The 13,663-nt window shown below is 42.6% G+C and overlaps 4 non-coding genes across 4 annotated transcripts; 1 reads left to right on the top strand and 3 right to left on the bottom strand.

Moving 5' to 3' along the window:
- Positions 1 to 1,441: 1,441 nt before the first annotated feature.
- Positions 1,442 to 1,515, bottom strand: TRNAT-UGU (transfer RNA threonine (anticodon UGU)). The gene has a single exon. It is a non-coding gene; the product is annotated as a tRNA-Thr (tRNA).
- A 2,932-nt stretch (positions 1,516 to 4,447) lies between these two features.
- Positions 4,448 to 4,529, bottom strand: TRNAL-AAG (transfer RNA leucine (anticodon AAG)). Its single transcript has one exon. It is a non-coding gene; the product is annotated as a tRNA-Leu (tRNA).
- Positions 4,530 to 6,346: 1,817 nt separating this feature from the next.
- TRNAM-CAU (transfer RNA methionine (anticodon CAU)) lies at positions 6,347 to 6,419 on the top strand. The gene has a single exon. It is a non-coding gene; the product is annotated as a tRNA-Met (tRNA).
- Positions 6,420 to 8,931: 2,512 nt separating this feature from the next.
- Positions 8,932 to 9,005, bottom strand: TRNAT-CGU (transfer RNA threonine (anticodon CGU)). The gene has a single exon. It is a non-coding gene; the product is annotated as a tRNA-Thr (tRNA).
- Positions 9,006 to 13,663: the final 4,658 nt, after the last annotated feature.

Genomic DNA, 13,663 nt, shown 5'->3' with positions numbered 1-13,663 from the left:
TGTTATTTCAGCCACTGAGTCTGTGATATTTTATGGCAGCCCTAGCTAATACACTGTGTTTAAATCTAAAGAATCAGGGCATGAAGACAGCATGTCCAAGGCAAAAAAACAAAACAAAACAAAAAATCACAACCAACCAACCAAACAGAGCCTAGGAGATGAAGAAGATTATTTCAGTTTGTTAGTTATATGGCCTGCTCATTTTTTTGTGGAGAACCTCCTACATAGATTTCTGAGGTTTTATTTTATATTTTCCTCCTCCCTAAGTTAAATGAGTTAAGCAGCTGTTCACTGGACTGATTATCTTCTAGCAGAAAAAAGACAGTTATCTCAGGATCCCTAACCCTTAGGACTAAGGTTTGAGATCAGTCTAAGTTGCTTAATTTTATTTAGCTCTGTGGCCAAAAACTTCATTCTTGACTCTAATCAAATAGAAGACAGATATAATGAGAAAAGCATGGATTCCAGAATCAGACAGACCTGAGTTTGAAATTGAACTTTCTCACTTACTCTGTTACTGTGAATATTATTGAACCTATTTCCTCATCTTCAAAGAGCTGATCATAACACATATTTGACAGGATTGTTGGGCTGATTAAATGACAGCATGTCTGGAAACTCTTGGAATGTAGTAGACTTCCAATAATGCTAACTAGATGATAAAGAGGGTAAGTAGATGTTCATGAATTAGTACAAACGTGCTAATAGCATAGCTGGACCTCACTTTCAGTTCTGCTTTGTGTGTAATATTTTAAGCAGGATTTTTGCAAATGTGATTCACTTGCTTCAAAATCACTTGGAGTGCTTGTTAAAAACACACATTTCTGGGCCTTTCACCAAAATAGAATTAAAACCTCTGGGGATGAGTCCCAAGAAACTGTGTTTTAACTAGTTCCCTAGGTGATTTAAATGTCTACTAAGCTTGGGAATCATTGCATTATAGGATCATTCCATTTTTTAAATTGCAGAATTAAAGTTCAGTTTTTAGTGGGGTCAATATATGTATTCCCTTTGGGACTAAAGCCCTTCCTTGAAGACTGAGGGCGTATAAGCAAATGTAAATTACTGTTATTATAATTTAGTAATATTTGGAAAATCATATATAAAAGAGATAACATAATGCTGAGTTTCCTAGAATCACTAATAAATTACATGGGAATTCAGAAAAAAGCATTAAGAGTTGGTACAGTTTTGTTGCCCCCTCCCCCAATTAAAAAATAGAGGACAGGGAACTTCAGCAAAGATGAAAAACAGAAGGTCATTTTCTTTCTGTTTCCATAAAGAGACCCACCACCTTTTCCTTAGGAGTGAGAATTTTTGTAGTCACAGCTGCTTTTGAATGAGTGGATCAGAATTCACAGTAATACTGAGTACGGTGGAGAATTAGTAGTAATGAGGGTTTACTGAAGAATTTGGCTTCTTAGGGAGAGGGCAAAAGCCAAGGCCCCACTGGGACTCGAACCCAGGATCGCCTGTTTACAAGACAGGTGCTTTAACCAACTAAGCCATGGAGCCCACACATGAGCCTGACTTTGTTCTAGATCTGTCCTTACTGTGAGATTAAATATTCCTGACATAGTTTTTGTGATTCAGTGCAGCTTATTGTGAGAAAAGAGACAAACTCCAAGAAGACGTTTTGCTTACTTAGATGCGCTGCAGAGCTAATACAAGTGGAAAAAGTTTGGGCAGCTTGAATGTTGGGACCGATAGCACTTCATTTAGTCGAAGGATATAACCATCAGTAAAAGTCGAGGCTACTCACTTTTTCCAATTAGGATAAAGTCTTCTAAAAGCAAAATTTGCTGTTACTGCACCTCGTCTTCTGTAACTAAGATTCTTCATTCCAATAAACTAAGTGAGAAACTCTAAAAATGGAACTCCACTAGAAGACTCTTAGACAGCCGGGCTAGGGCACCTAGTGTCCCTACACGTCACTTGCACTTAGCAAGCAGTGACTTGGAGGGGAAGAATAGGGAGCGGAGAAGAGGGGGCTGGGAGTGTAGAGTTCAGCTACACAGTTAGTCACATCGCTCTCAAAATCCTAAAACACCAATGTCAAGGTCGCTGTAAAGACTCCGATCAGAAAACCACAGGGGTAGAGCCCCTTGGAGTGGGGGACGGGGAGAGGCAGAATGGTCCCCTGCTGGCCACAAGGTGTTCCCTGGATCCAGGTACAATCCTCCTTAGGTGAAGAGCCTTACGGTTCCAGAGAACCACCCGTTGACCACTCCCTGCCCACCAAGCGCCTGATTTCCAGTGCAATAGGTCGTCAGCTCGCAAAGAGGGCGACACCTTCTTCCTTATAATCCGGTTCCTTCACCCCGCGATGACTCGCTCTTTCCCCCCCTGTCGCATCCCCCGTGGGGATGAGCAGAGAGCTAGGTCTGAGGGCGGTCCCCTGATCGCGACTGCGGGCCACCTGAACGCCCAGAAGGCTTTACGGGGAGCTGACTGGGGGGATCGTGGTAGGATAAAGCAGGTGACGCTCGCAAGATGCGCCTCTGATAGTCCCAGGGGTAGGAATCGAAGCTCCTATTTTGTACAAAGAAAGCACAGAACTTCCTTAATATTTTTTGGAAATGAGAAAAACGTTTGATTAAAACGTTTGGAGGTAGTGTGGGAGCCTTCTAGGATGCAGCATTAAGTCTCTAATTTCTTTAGAAACATGGGTTCAAATCCCACCGCCACATCCCAGCCCCCTCAGGTCGGCAAGTGGAACCCCAGTAAACAAGCTCTTCCTTAAAAGCTAACAGAAAATTCACACTTCAGGGAATTAGTTTAGGTGAGAAGAGTTCTTTCACCGAGGGCAAGAACCTAAGGGTGTGGGAAACTCTCCTAATCCAGTCCTTTCCTCTTTCCAATTCGTGAGTTTCTCAGAGACATCCAAACTACAGAACTACAATGAAATAATATTTTCTACCTAACAGACTGGTAAACAAACAAACAAAAATTGTTTGTGGTAGCGTTGCCTATTAGCACTTGAAGACATTGTATGAGTTTCCTGTGGCTTCTGTAACAAATTACCAGAGCTCAGTGGCTTCAAACAACAGAAATTTATTTTCCCACAGTTCTAGAGGCCAGAAGTCCAAAAAGTCAGTATCACTGGGCAGAAATCAAGGTGTTGACAGGGTCATACTCCCTGTTGAGGCTGTAGGGAAGAATCTGTCCTTGCCTCTTCCAGCTTCTGGTGGCAGCCAGCCTTCCTTGCTTTGTAGTTGCATTACTCCTATCTTTGCCTCTGTATTCACATTGTCTTCTCCTGTTCTGTCTCTGTACTCTCCCTATGCCTCTCTAGGACACTTGCAATGGCATTTAAGCTCCACCTGGATAATGAAGGATAAAGTCCCCATTTTGAGATCCTTAACTTAATCTCTTCTACAAAGACTCCACCTTTTGTTTTTTGGTGGGTTTTTTTTTTTGGCCGTATAAGGTAATATTTACAGCTTCCAGCTTCCAGGAATTAGGATGGAGATATCTTTTGGAAGATCATTTTTTAGTCTACCCTACAGTATTAACATATTGATTCCTCCACCCACAAGCAAGAGATTAACTGGTTATAACTTCAGTTTATTTCTCTGTAAAATGGGAATAATAATATGAACTTTCTTATATATTACTGAGAATATAATATGACAATGTGAAGAACTATAACAATATCTGGGGCTTAGTAAGAACTAAATGGCTGTTAATTCTCATTGTCACAGGAATGCTCTGTGCTGGCCAGGGTGTCAAGGAAACAGGCCCTTCCTTGGCTCTATAAGAGGATAAATTAGTAACATTTAGGGAAGACTAAGACAGGAACCACTGAAATTACCATCACACATATGATTTGATTTAGCAATTGCACTTTTAGAAAGTTCTCTAGTACACACCCTTATGAAATGCAGATATTATTTATTTCAACATTGTTTATATTGTTAAATGTGGCTGGTTAAATTTAAGATATATCCATAACATGGAATACTTTTGAGACAAAAGAAAAAGAAAATAAGCTCTTTCTATGTTGATATGAAAACCACGGCAAAATACGAGAAGTAATAAAGGCAAGATGCAGTAGAATAGGTCTGAAAAGTGCAAAATGTGAGGAAAATAATAGACTTCTCCTGGCTTGCATGCAAAAAGTATACCTTTAAGGTAACTCCAGGCTCTGACATGTTTGCGTGAGGACCCAGAAACGAGTGCTGGGGGGAAATGAAGTGGGATGAGGGTAGACTTTTACTGTATATCTATTTTAGTAATTTTGAACCATGTGGAAGTTTTACTTATTTCTTTACGAACATTTAAAAAACATTCAAAAGAATTCCCTAGATACTAAATCGTGTTCTTTGATACAAACAATTGGCAGTCAGACTTTTTTTGTTTTTCCCTTAATTACCCCTGAAGTTGGAAGAAAATGTTTTCCTAACCTCAAGCAATTTCTTCAAAGAAGCAGGTTTGATAACAAGGCTGGCAGCGGTGGGATTCGAACCCACGCCCCCGAAGAGACTGGAGCCTTAATCCAGCGCCTTAGACCGCTCGGCCACGCTACCACACGAGCAAACACTTTAAAGCTCTCCTTAACACTTTAAAAGACACAAGTCTGTTCTCTTGCGTGTTTTTTTTTCTAGAGCATTTGCCACCACCACCAGCACACCCCCCGCCCCGCCCCAGACAACTGTCATCCCACTACCAATAAAATCTGCAAATAGATTCCTACTTCGGGAGACACATTTTTGCCTCCTATACTATGTTTGTGATACTCGAAAGTAAAGGGAGAAGCAGCCAATGCATAATATCCTTCAAACGAAGAAAATCAGTAGTTACAAAAAATGATTAGAAATCATCACCGCCGATGCAGCACCGAACTCTGAGGACGCAGAGATCAGGAGTCTCCAATTTGTCAACTGCGTTTGGGGGTCAGCAGCGGGAAGTTACTTTTAATGTCCTCATCTAGAAAAAGGAAGCTCCCCTTCCCACTCACTCGGAACTTGAGTCAGGGTTTGTATGTCTGTGTGTGATTTCTCATTGAAGGAAACAACTGCGCAAGCAGACCTACTTTTTGCTGAATGTGATCATGGTCTTAATTTACAAAGTTCAGGAAGGGAATTAGTTTGCTTTTGGTGCGGGGCGTCTTATCCTCTCCAGGCCCAGAGAGGACGCATTCTACCTGCTCCAACCCCACCAACGCGAACTGGGCGAGTCCCTTGGTCTTTTTTCCCGGCTCACCCTCTCGCTGACCGGCCTGATCCATTATATGCTGCACCGTTTAAGTGAGCCCTAGTGCCACTGTTTCACATCGACTGCATAGCCACAAGCCCACTGGCAAGTCACTTAAACTTATTGGGTCTTACTTTTCTCATATGTAAACTGGAGACAATAATAAGACTTGCCTAAAGTGATAGATAGGTAGATAGATAGATAGGTAGATAGATAGATAGATAGATAGATGGTCAATACATGTAAGATACATATAAATTGCTTAAAAGAGTACCTCGCCCATAATAAGCACTTAATACAGCTTGCTATCATCATTTGTATCACTTACTAGTATTCATTGAACAACATTTTTGTGTGTGTCAAGTGTTCAGTCTTTTAAATAATACTGTGAAATATTATCCCATTTTACAGATAATGAATTTTTAAAATTGACATATTCCCAAGAAAACCAAGTGAATTATTTTTCCTGACTTAATAGATGGCACATACAAGATTTATACTTCAGTCCTACAGTTTCCATTTTGGGACCGTTTCTACTTTGCCGGATTGAAATCCAGTATATTCTTTCTCCATTCTCAATCATCTCACCTCATCTCTTCCACCTTATCTCACCTCTGTTTACATTATTCTGGACTTCTAGCCAGAAGAGAAGGGCCTTCAGGTCATGGTCATGGTCGTGATCAAAGACATCGATTGTAAGAGGAACATTGGCAGGCAAGGAAGTTCCAGAGCTAGATAAGGAGACAGCAGCTTCGCCCTCAGCAGAGCTAAACATTTTTGTGTGTCCTTCATTGTTGCAGTCTGGAAATCTTCACGCCTGTGGACCCAGCTCAGGCCCCTCGTATCTGTATGTCACTTTCTACACATGTTGTGAATGGGGCAGTGTGAAATCTAATGAAGTCTAATGTCCCCCAGCAGTAAGTGGTGTTTAAGGCATAATGAAAAAAAATTCACCATGTGGCATATTTAATCAAGGATAAAATCCTGAAATACTTTTGGTCAATCATTGTGACATACTCGGAGCAACGGTAAACATATGCCCTAGCACATACTCTTATTTTTCACTCTATTCAAAAAATATAACTTCCTAGAAAGTCCGTATAAACATGAAAGAGAATCGATAGTTCCAATGAAAATAAGACAAGCCAGTGCCTTCTTAGCGCAGTAGGCAGCGCGTCAGTCTCATAATCTGAAGGTCCTGAGTTCGAGCCTCAGAGAAGGCAAAAGAGTTTTGTCACTCCTACACACTCTCGTTTGAGAAAGAAACAGGGTAGTAAACAAAATTATCCCATTAATCGAGCTCTGCGGTGTGAAATGTAGGTACTAGGACTAACTCCCAGTCAGTCAATCTGATGTGATTATACTTGGGGCTGTAGTCCTTTAAGAAATTCAGCAGGTTTCTTTGGTACCAGTTTCCTTTGGCAGCAAGACAGTTTTTCAATACGTTGACTACAGTGCACACCCATACCATAAATCTGTATTAACTATTTGCTGCCCTAGAAAATTAGCAAAAACTTACCACCTTAAAATAGCAAAATTTATTATTTATCAGTTCTGGAGGTCAGAAGTCTGAAATGGACCTTAAGGGGCTAAAATCAAGGTGTGGCAGAGCTGCCTTCTTTCTAGAGGCCCTGAAGAGAAATCATTGCTTTTTTCCAGCTTGTAGATGATGCCCCTATTCCCTGGCTCATGTTCACATCACTCTGACCTCTGCTTCTGTTGTCTCATCTCCTTCTCTTACTCTGACCCTCCTACCACCCTCTTATAAGGACCTTATGATTACATTGAACCAATCCAAATATCCAAGATAATCTCCCTATCTTGAGATTCTTAACTTAATCACATCCCTTTTGCCTTGCAAGATAGCATATTCACAAGTTTTAGAGATTAGGAAAAGGACATCTTAGTCTACCTGCTGGTCCCCAAAGATTCACACCCATCCCACATGGAAAAATATTAACCCCATTCCAAGTTCCCCCCAAGTCTTAACTCATTTTCAGCATCAACACATCTAAATTTCGTCAGTTCAAAAATTGCAAATATCATCACCTAAATTTGGAATGAGTGAGGCTCTGTGTATAATCAATTCTGGGCACAATTTTTACTTTATTGATTGCTTATTTATGTGCTAGATATCCTTCTAAAATATTTTATGTGTATTTACTCCTCAAGTCCTCCCATTAACTCTATTAGGTAGTCCTATTACTATTTCCATTTCACACAGGAGCACAGTGATGACCATTGAGATAAAGCAAGTTGCCAGAGGTCCCTTAGCTAGTAAGTGGAGCAGCTGAGGTTTGAATACAGGCAGTGTGAACTAGTTCAATAAAGCCCTAATCAAAATGAATGGAGGTGAGATCCAGGCATTGTTGGGAGTCAGTTTTCTGATTATTCAATATTGCTACTCATGGTTCTTAGAGTAATAATAGTAGCCACTTGGTAACTATTTCTCATTAAAAAGTTAAAAAATAATTTTTTAACATTTGCCAGTGATTTTACCAAAGGACAGGATGACACTCTTTGGTTACTATACCTCCACCCTATACTCTCCCCATATTCTTTCATTGCTTTATTTTTCTCTGCAGACTTCATCAGTATCTTATATGCTTACTTATTTTACACACTCATTTCTTTATTTTCCGTGTCACCCCCCCACCAGAATGTAAGATACATAAGAGTAGTGCTTTTTGTTAGCTTTGTTCGCTGCTGTATTTCCTGCCCTTAGAAATATGCCTGGGGTGGTTACCAGAGGCAGGGATTGGGGGTGGCGGGCAAAATGAGTGAAGGTGGTTAAAGGTACAAACTTCCACTTATGAGATAAATAAGTCCTGAAGTTGTAATGCACAGGTTGGTGACTATAGTTAATGATACTGAATTGCATATTTAAAAGTTGCTAAGAGAGTAGATCTTCAAAGTTCCCATAACATGGGGGAAAAAATGTAACTGAAAATAAAAGGAAAGAAAGAAAGAAGAAAGACAGAAATACGCCTGGTACATAAAAGACCAGCAGTTTACGCTGTTGAATTAATTGATGAATTAATGGGAGACAAAAAGACACAGAAGTTCCATAAATCTTTAGGGCTGAAACTCAATTGCTTTAGATATCTGGCAGAATTGTCCAACTTGCTCTTTTCTCACAGCAACTTTGTCCTAGCTATAGAATGTTTGTGTTTAGGACATTTTTCCTTCCAGTTGATCATCATTCCTGAAGTACTCTAGTGTTTTCCTTAAGAGAAGTAACATGGGAATATACTGTTCAAAATGGCAAGCATGCCCCTGCAAACATCCTAATTTTCCTTTATAGCTAGTAGTGGATTCATTGTTCATTAATTTACCTTATTTAATGAAATCAATTTTAGAGCTGGAGATTGTTAGACTCTAGAGAGATTATACATATCTTCCTGTTTGGGTACTTTAAACTGTAACACATTGTAGGCGCTCAGAAACACTTTACCACAGTTCAATGCAAAACCTATTTGAAAAGTGATTGAGGTAAAGTCACATGCAGTATTCTTTGGAGGTGGTTTGCATTTGAATTGTCATCTCCCTAAGGATCTACTTCTCTTCAGAAGTAAGGAATCTGAGCAAATTGCAGTCGAATAACTTGTAATGTATCTGATTGAGTTCTAGCGCTGTAAGTTTGGTGAGAATTTGTGGGGGATTAGTAGGAAGACACAATTAACTCGCCAATATAAAATAAATTTTCAGGAAGAGCTGACTTCTGGGTAAAAAGCAAGGCCCTACTGGGAGTCGAACCCAGGATCTCCTGTTTACGAGACAGGCGCTTTAACCAACTAAGCCATAGAGCCACCTGAAAGGTGAGGGGACAGCCGAATCTACCCCATTTTACTTCGATTGGGTGAAAAAAATGACCTTACACTGTCTAGTGTTAATCTGTTGCCTTTAGAAAATATGCCAACTCCAGGGAGATGCTTCACTTCCTCAGAACGCGCTAGAGACAGAAAAATACGAAAGGAAAAGTAATAGGTAGGTGTAGCGTTAGACAAAGGATTTTTCTGTTATCCCAAGGAAAAGCGTTACAGAAAGTCGAGGCTAGGAAATAAGTGGTAAAGATTTTTACAAGGAAATATGCCTTTTAAAAACTATATGTAATTTTTAAAAAACCTTCAAGGATTTGCATGAAATAACTGGCCATATGTGACAAAGTAAGTCATTTGAGGTACCTGAAGGTGCGGGATTGGTGAGAGGAGGAACGTGCATCTCTCGGGTGGAGCCGAGGAGGCTGGGCGTTAAGGCCATCTTCCTTCAACTACAGGTGTCAGCCCGTTTAGTTTCCCTCCAAATCCCGTGCTGTCATTCTCAAGAGCACGGTCAAGATCTGTTGTAACAACCTTCCACCTGGAGCCTCTCAGGAGGGGTGTGGAGGTGGGAGTGCGGACAGGGAGCCAGGAACCTCTGCAGCTTCCGCCTCAGGAAATTTGGTGAGCATCTGAAAAAATCCAACCAGGAAAAAGGCTGTTTACTTCAGTTCCCCCCAATTTTTGTCCTCCTCTGTTCCTCTCGGACTAGGTTTTCACACTCAGGTACTTCTGAAAATCAGTTCGTAGAAGAGGTAACGCCTTCTCCCCTCTAACTCGGTCCCTGCACCCCACGGTGACCCACCTTCCCCGCAGCTCCCAGTCGCATCCCCTCGGGGACGAGCAGAGAGCAAAGCTGGAGGGCTCTGGACCACTTCGCGGCTGCGCGCCCCCAGAAGGCCCCGCGTGGGTGGGGGAAGGGCCGTGGGAGTCGGGATGAGTCCCAGTTCCCGCCCCGCCCCGCCCCGCCCCAGGACAGGCGGGAACTGGGATCACTGAGGTGATGCGGACAGGGAGGCCGGGACGGGAGAGGGGAGACCCGAGGACCAGTTCAGACTGCGTTCGCAGGGTCAGAACCCGCAGGACCCGGGTGGGTACGAAGACGCGCATCACGCATCCCAGCCCTGAACTTTGGGAATTCAGGCCATAAAAACATATTCAGCAAAAATGTGGGTCTATCGCACAGATGTTTCTTTCCATAGTCTTTTACAACAGGGTCTTTATTAAAAGGTCGGGGCTCGAAGTCCAGGTGGTTAGGGATGCGGGGGCAGTGAGTGGGGAGGGGAGTTCGTCTGCTTTCCAGTTGCGGACAAGAAATATAACTTCTCTCCGCCGACGCCTAAACTCGGCCGGCAAATCTGAGACTCATCTCAGGGTCGTCACAGTTCCAAAGCCAGGTCGGCCATGGTGATTTTCAAACGTTTTCTGAATGGTTGATTTTTCTAGACTCTAATGGATTTATTCTGTCTACCTCGTCGTTCTCATGAGAGACCGCACCAGAGGCGAAACTCGGGGGTGCTGGGTCCGGGTTGGACGGACAGAGGGGCGACCACCCGAAACCAAATTTTGCTCTTTCTCGGTAGCTGGGAAGATTCATTACAGCGCAGAGAATCAGGGAGGATGGAGCACCTGATATTTGGTGCGTGGGAATCTAGGAGTAGTCTGAGCATACAATTTTAACTCTAATTTTGCCTGCTTGAAGGACGTGAAGTTCCCGACGAGTGTCTGTTGAAAGGGAGTGGAGAAGGTAATATACACGAAGTTCACACTGAATTTACTTTCCTTATATGTCTTCTGAGCATTAGAAATAGCTGTAAAGTAATTTGCTTTTTTTCCCCATGTACATAGAGGTAAATTGCCTAAGCGATCCAAAGCGTTGGGGGAGGGCGCTAGTCTCTCGGGATACAGAGATTCAAATCTCACCCCTGCCAATCATTTTTCTACAGACCTTTCCATAAAGGGGAGAGAGCCCTTCCAGTCGCTTTTTTGGGAGTTGATAATTTGGCAGAGACGTGTTCAGGGAAGAACTTTATCTTTACCATAATAAATTAAGGTTCAGTTAAAAAAAAAAACTTTCCCCATATTCCCCTCATTTTTCAGATCTTTGGTCAAGACTTGTAGTCCAAAAGGATAGACTTTTCTTTCTGTAAAAAGATTTTATGTTGTATATGTAACATTTTGGCAAGTCCCAAACCTGAAAAAGCATCAAACAGACCCTCCTTACCCCTCACCACCGTGCCCCTGCTCCCTGCTTCCCAGTCTCCCACCTCATCTCCACCTCCCAGAGAGGGAGCCTTACAGCCTTACAGACGCACATACTCATTTTTGTGTTTCCTTCCAAGGACAAGTGCATGCATATAGCATTAACCCACTTTTTACTCAATGAGAGTGTCAAACACACTCTTGTGCACCTTAATCACTTCTAATATCTTGGAGTGATTCCAGGGAAACATAAAGAACGGGATTTTTGCTAAAGACAGGCCAAGGTAGAGGACTAGTAGGGAAGAGGGCTCAGAGAAGCCTGACTAAAGTTTGGTCAAAAAGGAAGTCTGTCAGATAATACACCTTGAGTTTGGACCCAGGTGGAAACCACAGGGGTCAGAGACTGAGGAAACAGAAAACCAAGGGGCTGAATTGTCCATGTCAGCCCTGGGGTCCTAGGAACACCTAATGGCTGAGTGGGGGAGGCACTGTAGCCGTGGTCATGCAGAAGACATGGTAGCCACATGGAATACTAGACAGATTTTCCTCATTCATCCTTTGTCAAAATTTCAATACCTTCTGCTGCTTCTCCATTCCCTAGAGCAGTGGTCTTCAAATTTTAGCCTGTACTAGTATCACCTGGAAGGCTTTTTAAACCACAGATTGCTGTTCCCACCCACACCCTGGCATCCCCACCCTCCCCAACCCTCATTTATGATTCAGTAAGTCTGAGAGTGATCTAAAAAACTGCATTTCTAACAAGTTCTCAAGGGATGCTGTTGGCTGCTGGTCAGGGGACCATGCTTTGAGAATCAATTCCCTAGAGATAGAAGGCAAGAAAGAGAAAATGTTGACTGAGTGAGGGCCTCTACCGGGGATTGCTCCGAATAATGAGTTGTTCATGCAGGGTAGTAGATGGTCTCCATGGCCTGATTCAGATGTGCTTGAAGGATTGTCCATCCATCCCTACCTGCTCTGAGTGTTGGCTCCTAATGGCCCATAGCTGCCCCTTTTTCAGAGTATTACCTTCAGCTGCCATATTCTTCAGAGAATTTCCTTCAGCCAAAGGGAGCTGTCTCACATCGGTTATGCCCCTGGGGCTCGAGGGTGAGCCCATAGCTAGAGATTGACAGACATGAGTTACAAAAGGCCATCTCTCTTCCTTCAAGATGGAAATAATTATAGTGCAATTTACCTGAAGCTAAATTCCATCAGAAATTGCATCCTTACTTCTGTCTTTACCCTGCCCTATTCTGCTTCACTGATTTCCTCTTCTGAGACCACTCTCTCAGTAAATTATGTGTACCTGACTGCTAGTCACAGCTTCTGTTTTCTGAGACCTGAAGCCAAGTCAAAGAGTATTCACGAGACCACAGAGCAAGATTCAATGTGCTGGCTATGGGAGGGACTTTGGCTACTCTTTATCAGATTTGGGGAATCCAGCTTCCAGAACGAACACGGGCACTCTCAAAGTCCAACAACCACCAGCGTCCATGCAGTCTACAGGGAAGATACTACATCTATGCAATAACTGTCATGGGGGAGACAGTATTGGGGCCTTACTTCCAGGGATGGGCTGCTTAACAAACTGGGAGTAGGATGATTAGAGAAGGTCTGAGTACTGGTTCTCTGAACTTTAGAACATCCCTGTCCTGTCCAGGGGCTCTCCTCAAAGGTTTTGTGATTAGTGGAGCCTTAGTGATTTTAGATGCCTACTAGGTGGTTTGTTGGGGTAGTAGATTTATGCAACAACACTAGTCTTAGATTCAATTAGCTCAAGTCTATCTAATTTAAATGATAAATTGTGGCAACCTCTGGTTCGAGGAAAAAATTTGCAGCAATAGTAGTGCCAGTAATGATGATGATGATCACCATGATAGCCACTGTAAAGATTTAAAAAAAAACAAAAAAACAAAAAAAAAACTGCGGGGTTTCCCTGGTGGTGCAGTGGTTAAGAATCCGCCTGCCAATTCAGGGGACACGGGTTCGATTCCTGGTCCGGGAAGATCCCACATGCCACGGAGCAACTAAGCCCGGATGCCACAACTACTGAGCCTGTACTCTAGAGCCCGCAAGCCACAACTATTGAGCCCGTGAGCTACAACTACTGAAGCCCACGAGCCTAGAGTCCGTGCTCTGAAACAAGAGAAGCCCGCGCACCGCAATGAAGAATACTGGCCACAATTAGAGAAAGCCCGCACACAGCAACGAAGACCAAATGCAGCCAAAAATTAAAAAAAAAAAAATCAGCCATCAATTTAATTAAATTAATTTATTTATTTGGTCGCGCTGCATGGCTTGTAGGATCTTAGTTCTCCAACCAGGGATTGAGACCGGGAATTGAACCCAGGGCCACAACATTGAAAGCCTGGAATCTTAATCACTCGACCTCCGGGGAACTCCCTCATAGTAAAGTTTTAACTGCTATAACAGACTAGCACTCCTGA

This window comes from Lagenorhynchus albirostris, chromosome 10, assembly GCF_949774975.1.
Source record: "Lagenorhynchus albirostris chromosome 10, mLagAlb1.1, whole genome shotgun sequence".
In the NCBI taxonomy this organism is placed as follows: domain Eukaryota; kingdom Metazoa; phylum Chordata; class Mammalia; order Artiodactyla; family Delphinidae; genus Lagenorhynchus; species Lagenorhynchus albirostris.
Note: the sequence above shows the minus strand (reverse complement) of the source record. Positions and strands in the feature narration are given on the sequence as shown.